The 8,455-nt window shown below is 41.5% G+C and overlaps 1 pseudogene across 1 annotated transcript; it reads left to right on the top strand.

Moving 5' to 3' along the window:
• The first annotated feature begins 420 nt into the window (after window positions 1–420).
• On the top strand, window positions 421–1,448 carry LOC308255973 (small ribosomal subunit protein uS5-like; annotated as a pseudogene). Its single transcript has 2 exons — window positions 421–553; window positions 698–1,448. The product of its transcript is annotated as a small ribosomal subunit protein uS5-like (transcript).
• Window positions 1,449–8,455: the final 7,007 nt, after the last annotated feature.

The raw sequence follows: 8,455 nt of genomic DNA, 5'->3' as shown, positions 1-8,455 counted from the left end.
AGTGGTTAGGGGTTGACCAGGCTGGCAGGCAGAAGCGGTTAGGGGCAATCAGGAAGGCAGGCAGGCGAGCAGTTGGGAGCCAGCAGTCCTGAATTGTGAGAGGGATGTTCGACTGCCCACCGGGATCGGGCCTAAATGGGCAGTCGGACATCCCTCAAGGGGTCCCAGATTGGAGCGGGTGCAGGCTGGGCTGAGTGACAACTCCTTCTCATACACGAATTTCGTGCACCGGGCCTCTAGTTTAGTAACAATGAAGTTGTGGGTTTAAACTTATACCTACCTTCTAGAAATTTATCCTAAGAAAATAATCTTAAATATATATGTAAATTTATGCACAAAAATGTTCATTGTAGAATATGTTAATAATGAAAATTGCAATCAACATTGGGAGAATGGCTTTTTTTTCTGACGAAACACCAAATGGCGGATGATGCCGGTGCTGCGGGAGGGCACAGAGGCCCCAGGGGCCCTGGCATAGGAGGTTGCGGCAGCTTCTGTGGAGGATTTGGCAGCGGCATCTGGGGCCGGGGTTGTGGCCGGGGTCGGGGCAGGGGCTGAGGCCGCAGAGCTCATGGAGGCAAGGCCCAGGACAAGGAATGGATCACTGTCACCAAGCTGGGATAGGAGGTTGAGGCAGCTTCCGTGGAGGATTTGGCAGCAGCATCTGGGGCCGGGGTTGTGGCTGGGGTCGGGGCAGGGGCTGAGGCCGCAGAGCTCATGGAGGCAAGGCCCAGGACAAGGAGTGGATCCCTGTCACCAAGCTGGGCTGCCTGGTCAAGGACATGAAGATCAAATCCCTAGAGGAAATCTGTCTATTCTCTTTGCCCATCAAGGAATCTGAGATCATTGACTTTTTCTTGGGGGCATCCCTCTAGGATGAGGTCTTGAAGATCATGCCTGTGCAAAAGCAGACATGTGCTGGCCAGAGGACCTGGTTCAAGGCATTTGTCGCCATTGGGGACTACAATGGACATGTTGGTCTGGGTGTTAAGTGCTCAAAGGAAGTAGCCACTGCCATCTGTGGAGCCATTATCCTGGCCAACCTCTCTATTGTCCCTGTGTGGTGAGGCTACTGGGTAAACAAGCTCAGCAAGCCCCACACCGTTCCTTGCAAGGTGACTGGCCCCTGTGGATCTGTACTGATGCACCTCATCCCTGCCCCCAGGGGTATTGGCATTGCCTCGGCCCCTGTGCCTAAGAAGTTGCTGATGATGGCCGGTATTGACGACTGCTACTCCTTGGCCAGGGGCTGCACTGCCACCCTGGGCAACTTCGCCAAGGCCACCTTTGATGCCATCTCTAAGACCTACAGCTATCTTACCCCAGATCTCTGGAAAGAGACTGTGTTCACCAAGTTTCCCTATCAGGAATTCACTGACCATCTTGTAAAGACCCACACCAGAGTTTCTGTGCAGAGGACCCAGGCTCCAACTGTGGCCACCACATAATTTTATATAAGAAAAATAAAGTGAATTAAACCTGCTTAAAAAAAAATTGGGAGAATGTCCATATGGTAGAATACTAGGGAGACATTGAAAATAATGTTTATGAATAATTTAAATTACATAGAAAAATAATTATGAAACAAATTAAGTGAAAAGAGCTGCATGCTAACTTATAGGTGCAGTATCATAGCTGTTAATATATATATAGAAAAACATCCTGGAAGGGAAAAATGTAAATGTTATTGGTGTTTGCCTTTGGGAGGTGAAATTACTCTTTTCCAGTTTTAATGTTATTTTTTTGTACTTTGCAAGGTTTCTAAATCAGTTTTACTTATATAAATATGAAAATATGTTTAAAAAGTTTTGAAACTTGAAAAGGTAGTGTAGTTTATGAAAAACATGGAATGATTGATAGGATTTAAAGTTAAGCAAAAAAGCAAAATAAAATTCAATATGCATTACTGTTTAAAATATATAAAATACTAGAGGCCTGGTGCCTGAAATTCATGCATGGAGGGGGGTTCCTCAGACTGGCCTGCACCCTCTCCAATCTGGGACATCCCTCTCACAATCCAGGACAACTGGCTCCTAATCACTCACCTGCCTGCCTTCCTGATCTCCCCTACCTTTCCCCCCTGCTGGCCTGATCACTCCTACCTTGCTTCCCTGCCTGCCTGATCGCCCCTAACTGCCTCTGCCTGTCTGCCTGATCGCCCCTAACTGCCCTCCCCTGCAGGCCTGATCTCACCCCCAACTAACCTCCCCTGCTGGCCTGGGCGCCCCCAACTGCCCTACCCTGCTGGCCTGATCTCGCCCCCAACTGCCTTCCTCTGCCAGCCTGATCACCCCTAACTGCTTCTACCTTGGCCCCCACCACCATGGCTTTGTCCGGAAGGAAGTTGGACATCTGGAAGATGGCCAGTCGACCCAGTCTAATTAGCATATTACCCTTTTATTAGTATAGATAGATTATATAGGATAGGATTGCTTAAGTGGGGGAAAGCCTTTTTCAGTAGGAGGAGATGCTCTTGGCAGACAAAAACACATAATCCCTATATCTCGACTGATAGCCAACCATATGCACTATACTGCCAAACCAGTCATTAAAAAATTGAACCACTTTTTTACACCTTATACCAAAGAGCTGTTGCCCTTAAAACCCCTCCTCAGCCCCCACCTTAGGTTCTGCCTTCACAGTTCACCCAGAGTACGTTCTGATTGGTCGGTATCTATGCCAGTCAGTGTCAAAAGATCTGCCTCCTAGGCAGCCATTGGCTCCTCGCAATTCACCCAGATTTGGTTCTGATTGGTTGGTTTCTATGCCAGTCAGCATCTCTGGGACTATCTCTAGGCCTGATCATAGAGGCAGGGCTGATCAGCAGCCGCCCCAGGCTACTGTCCAGCAGGCTGAACTGCTGACCTCTGGGAGAGAGAGAGAGGCTTGGCAGCTGGCGAGGCCCAGAGAGAGAAGCAGGGTCTTGACCACCCTGCTTCTCTCTCCGGGCCTCACCAGCAGCTGCTGCCACTGCTGATCAGCCCTGCCTCTCTCTCTCTCCGAGAGGTCAGCAGTTCAGCCTGCTCGCCTGCTACACATGCAGCCTGGTGTTTGGTCATTTTGGATGTTACAACTCTGGCTCTTTATATATATAGATAAGTAAGTATATACCTTTGGAGAAACTTAAAGAGACAATCACAAAAAATACTGTCACCAGTATTAATAGGAGTCAGAGAATACTGTGACTTTCAAATTACTTTTAACTAGGGAAATAAACAAAATTCTAATGGGTATTGTTGGAACTTCCTTAAGCTTATGAATGCTGATTAGTGCAGAGAAGGAAGAATCTAAACAGAGCACCGGTTGTGAAGGGTAAAAGGAAGATGAGAATATTAGACAAAGCTAAGGAGGGAAAATCAATCCCAGAAAGAGAAAGTCTAACATTAGTGCCAAAGTACTGAACACAGATCAGGGACTTGGTAGTTCTTAGCACTGGCTAAAGCAAGGGGCTTAAAAGAAAGTGGCATTGAAGATGGCAGACTCAGAAGCATTGCTGTTGGGAGAGAAGAGGTGCCCCTTAGACATGTGGCAATTATGGGGAGAAACATAGGAGGGGGAAATTAAAGGTCCTGCAGAAACATCACAGAACCACAAAATAAGTCAACCCACCCTTCTTCCCCATTGTCATTGCCAAGCATAAATGAAAATACATGTCACTGTCCTGGCAGAAGACAGTACCCTTGAGATAACAACCCTGTCCACAAATGCCTCAAAAAAAAAAAAAATCATCAGAGCAATTCTATACCAACCTACTTGAAAAACAACAACAACAACAAAAGGCATTACATCTGTTAGTAATTTTTCTAAATACCCAGTCAAAAGGAGAACTAATCCTATATAATAAAGTGCTAATATGCAAATGGTAGTCATGCCCTCGCGCCCTCGTGCCCTTGTGCCCTCGCATCCTCGCTGGGGTACCTGAGGCTGGGCCGGGGGACCTGAGACTGCGCCCTCTGCCCTATGGGGCTTTACGGGGGTGGGGCCTGCTGGGTCTGGGTCTCATGTGATTTCGAGGCACGTGTGGGTGGGTGGGGACTTGACTCTGGGTCCCGCGGTGCACCCCAGACTCTGACAGGAGGGAGATTTTCATATACATTTTACTAATTTTCTTTCATCTCTGACACTTCTATTATAGAGAAAGGGCAAATAGCAATATTAAAATATTTTCTTTAATTAATTCCCTTTTAGTGTGCATGGATTTTGTCACCAGGCCACTAGTGTATCATAAAATAATCTCAAATGAATCAAATAGTCTTATACAATCAGTTTGGTATACTACAACAATAGATTCTAAATTAAAGAATTAAGAAAAAAAGTAAGCAAATACAAAGGAGTGTGACATTCAATGAGTTGATGTACACCAGGAAACAAATTAAAGGAAACCTTTTATAATATCAAAAATGATGGATAAGTTAAGGGAGAATAAAACTAGATGAAAATTTCACAAGGGATATTGAATGAAAGCACAAAAATAACCATTCATTCAAGTGGCATTTATTGAGCCTTTCTATGTGTATTCATTGGATATTGAACTTAAATGGCTGTGAATACAGTGGTCTCCATTCCTTATCTACAGAGGATACATTCCAAGGCCCCCACCACATGCCTGAAATTGCAGATAGTACCAAAACCTAATATACTATGTTTTTCCCTATACCTACATACCTTTTTACTTAAAGGAAACATGACACATTGGTATATCCCAATTGCCAGCATCACTACTCTTGTGTGTTGGGACCATTATTAGGTAAAATAAGGGTTACTTGAACACAAGAACTGCGGTAACAGGGCAGTTGATGGGGTAACCCAGACAGGTAGCATATAATGGGTCAATATGCTGGAAAAAGAGAGCCTTATCCCAGGTGAAACCGAGCCGGATGGTGTGAGATTGAAGCACTCATTTCTGGAATTTTCCATTTAGTATTTTCAGGGATAATTGAAACCACAGAAAGTGAAACTGTGGGTAATGGGGACTACTGTACTCTATTTGTAAATTATTTCTCTTCTCTCCATTTCTAATTGTTAGATCAATCCCTCATGTCCTAACTGATATGGCTACTTAAGTTTATCTCGCATAAAGTCTATCCAACATGACCTTCAGATGTATGTTTATCATATGTAAATCTGACCATGCTACACCTGCTTTAAATTTTAAGTTTCCTTGTTCTGTGGGATAAAGCCAGCTATCTCAGCAAAGTACACATTGTTCTCTCCCAGGCTGCCTTTAGTTAATGCAGAATTACTGTCTGCTTTTGGGATAAAAAAAACAAAAACAAAACATACTTATGCACCTTTTTGATGTTATTTTCCTTGTGTTGCTGGGAAACTGAGGCCTGGATCAAAATTCTTCCTCTCCCATGAATAGTATTTTGAGTTCCCACATCCTGGCTTCCCTGGCACGTTGTCCCTGGCCTCCTCTGTACCAGTTTTATTTTGATAATGTCCTATTTCCTCCTAAACAGATCATAGCTTCTGTGACGCAGGCATCATATCTTATCCCAGTGGTTTGTGCTATGTTTGGATCCTATTATAGTATTTTTATGTTTTTATTGATTTTTAGAGAGAGAGGAAGGGAGAGAGATGGAGAGATGGAAAGATCCATGAGAGAGGAACATCATCCATTGGCTGCCTTCTGCACATCCCTTACTGGTGATGGAGCCCACAATCTGGACATGTGCCCTTACCAGGAACTGAACCCGTGACCCCTTGGTTCATGGGTCGACAATTAACCACTGAGCAACACCAGCCGAGCAATCTTATTATAGTTTTAATAAATATTTGTCAAAAGGAAATATAATATTTACCATGACTACATAATTAAGTCACCTGGAGGAAAAAAATAAGATATTAGGAGAACAGAATATGAAAGGAAATCTCCCAAAGATTTCAGAAGCAAGCGCCCATGTTGTACAAATAGACTGAATGCAGGCCCTGTCCATTAAAAATGTTCAAATTGTACCTAATGATATTCCATTAACAATACCCCAGATGCTTTTAAAACATTAAAGATGTTGGACAGAATTAGACATCTGGTTTGATCCTGTTGGATATGAACAGGCAACCTCTTTGAAGTAGAAATGTTTATGCAATCCAGAAGAATCATCAAATACCTATCTACTGCCAAAAAGCAGCTACACCCAAATATTAAATAATGTGAATGAATGAGGCCATAATTTCTCTCAATGGGATATAAACCAAGAATAGGCCTTGTTTTAGACATGTATTTGGACACAAACAATACATTTATTCAATAGTATTATCTTTCACACAAATCAAGAAGAGAAAAATTAACAGAAAATACGATTTTGCATTTCAAAAGTTTAACTTTTTGTATTGCCTCCATATCATTCTTGAGAAATGCTTTGATTTTAATCAAGGACAATACAAAAGAGGTAAGAGTTTAATTACTAAGTGTGTCACTTTTTCTGCTTATATTGATTTCATATTTTTTTTCTGTTAAATAGGCCTATGTAAATACTTCAAATGATTCAATTATTAAAAGCACTTAAGACTATGAAAAGCATAAGAATTATTTTTCATGGCATAGTTTATCTTATTTGCATACATAATGATACTTATCTTTAGCAAAGAGACTTTTGAGAGGTAGGTAAAAAGTGGCTAATGCATAGAACTTATAAACATTGCCAAGGCATCTTTTTTTTTTTTTTTGTCCTTTGTGTAAACCTCAGGGCTGACTGTGAACAGAATCAGACTTGGTGGTTTCTTCTTTTTTTAATTTCAGAGAGGAAGGGAGAGGTAGAGAGAGAGAAACATTAATGATGAGAGAGAATCAATGATTGGCTACCTCCTGCATGTCCCACACTGGGATTGATTAATCATGTGAATAGTAACCAACCCACTTCTGTGAGTTACCCAGGCATATGCCCTGACCGTGAATCAAACCATGACCTCCTGGTTCATAGGTCGAAGCTCAACCACTGAGCCACGCTGACTGGGCCCCAGGACATCTCTATACCCTGCAGAATTTGAGTCATGCTGCTTTTCAAACCACATTATTAAAACAAAACAATAACCTAAGTTTCTCTTATTATATTTTAATCTTATTTTCTATCTTGAGGAGAGATGGTAACCATTTGCAATGATGCAGATACTTATGTTTAATTTCTGTCTTCTTGAGATGGTTCAGCCATCAATATTTCTGATCCCTTTTCAAATTCTTCCCAGCAGCCATTTCTCATAGAAGCATGTGCCCCAGATAAAGAAATAGAGAATGAAGCAGGAGGACACAGGTATCCATCCCAAATGTTCTGGTGGATTAGGCTCAAGAGTAAAATCAATTTAGCAAAAGAAGATTTCAACATCTTTACAGCAAAAATAGATTTTGGTGGCTCAATAAATCTCTGCCTTGAATAGGGTTCCTGGGCATTGAAATTATGGCAGGGTTATGACTTAATTTGATTAATCATGTGAATAGTAACTGACCCACTTCTATGAGTTACAATCCAAGTTCCTCAGGGAATGACGATAATAATAATAATAACAGTAATAAGCAATAATATTTAACATTTATTGAGCAATTGCCTTGCCATGTGTTGATACTTTGTTAAGGGTTTTACATATATTATCTCACAACAGCTCCATGAACTGGGAAATATTAGCTTCATTTTATACATGAGGAGACTCAGTACAGCATGATCACTTCCCTAAGAGCCATATGAGTGGCAGAAACAAGATATGATCCCAAGCACAGTGCCCAAGGTCTGAACTTTTAAGTCCATTTTTTATTGTAGATGGAAAGGAAAAACTAAAGATGATAGAAATATAAGGTCATTAGCTGTGGGTAGAACCTGGATAATTTGACTCAATTCACTAAATGGTGAGTTTGAACAAGAATGTAGGTAAGTCTAGAGAGTTCAGAATGTACCCAAAAGGATGTTAAACACTCTAAAAGGGCTTGAGAGGGTAGGATTTCTAGACAAATTCAGGACTATATGTGAGATACTGAGGTATCTCAGGTCATAAATCTAGGAAATCTTGGCAGACCAAAAGGATTAGAAATATATCAGAGATTAGAGCTGACATCTATGGAGTGTCCAAGAGACCAGGAGAACTAAAGGCAATCAATCATTTAGAAGGTAGAGGAGTAGAAAGTTCTAATATCAAGGATTAAAGAACCTAATTCTCAAGCAGGTAATATTTGTTCTTTAGACTTTCACACTTAAAAAAAAAAACATCATGAGAACCTTGGGAATAATTTTAATTAGAGGGAGAGTCTGAAGCATTTTGGTGTATATACATTCTGCCTATGATAGTCACTGAGAATGCTAAAATGATACTGATTTTACCATCAAAGATGTATTATGTCTTTTGTGAGATAGCCATATACCTAGAATAAAACAAATACAATGATAACAGCTTACATGTATTTCATGCTCAGGATATGCTAGGTATTGTTCTGAACACACTCTACTTGATGGTAAATTACATATGTGAG

This window comes from Plecotus auritus, assembly GCF_963455305.1.
Source record: "Plecotus auritus genome assembly, chromosome: 8".
In the NCBI taxonomy this organism is placed as follows: domain Eukaryota; kingdom Metazoa; phylum Chordata; class Mammalia; order Chiroptera; family Vespertilionidae; genus Plecotus; species Plecotus auritus.
The sequence above is the reverse complement of the archived record's forward strand: the minus strand, read 5'-3'. Positions and strand labels throughout refer to the sequence as shown.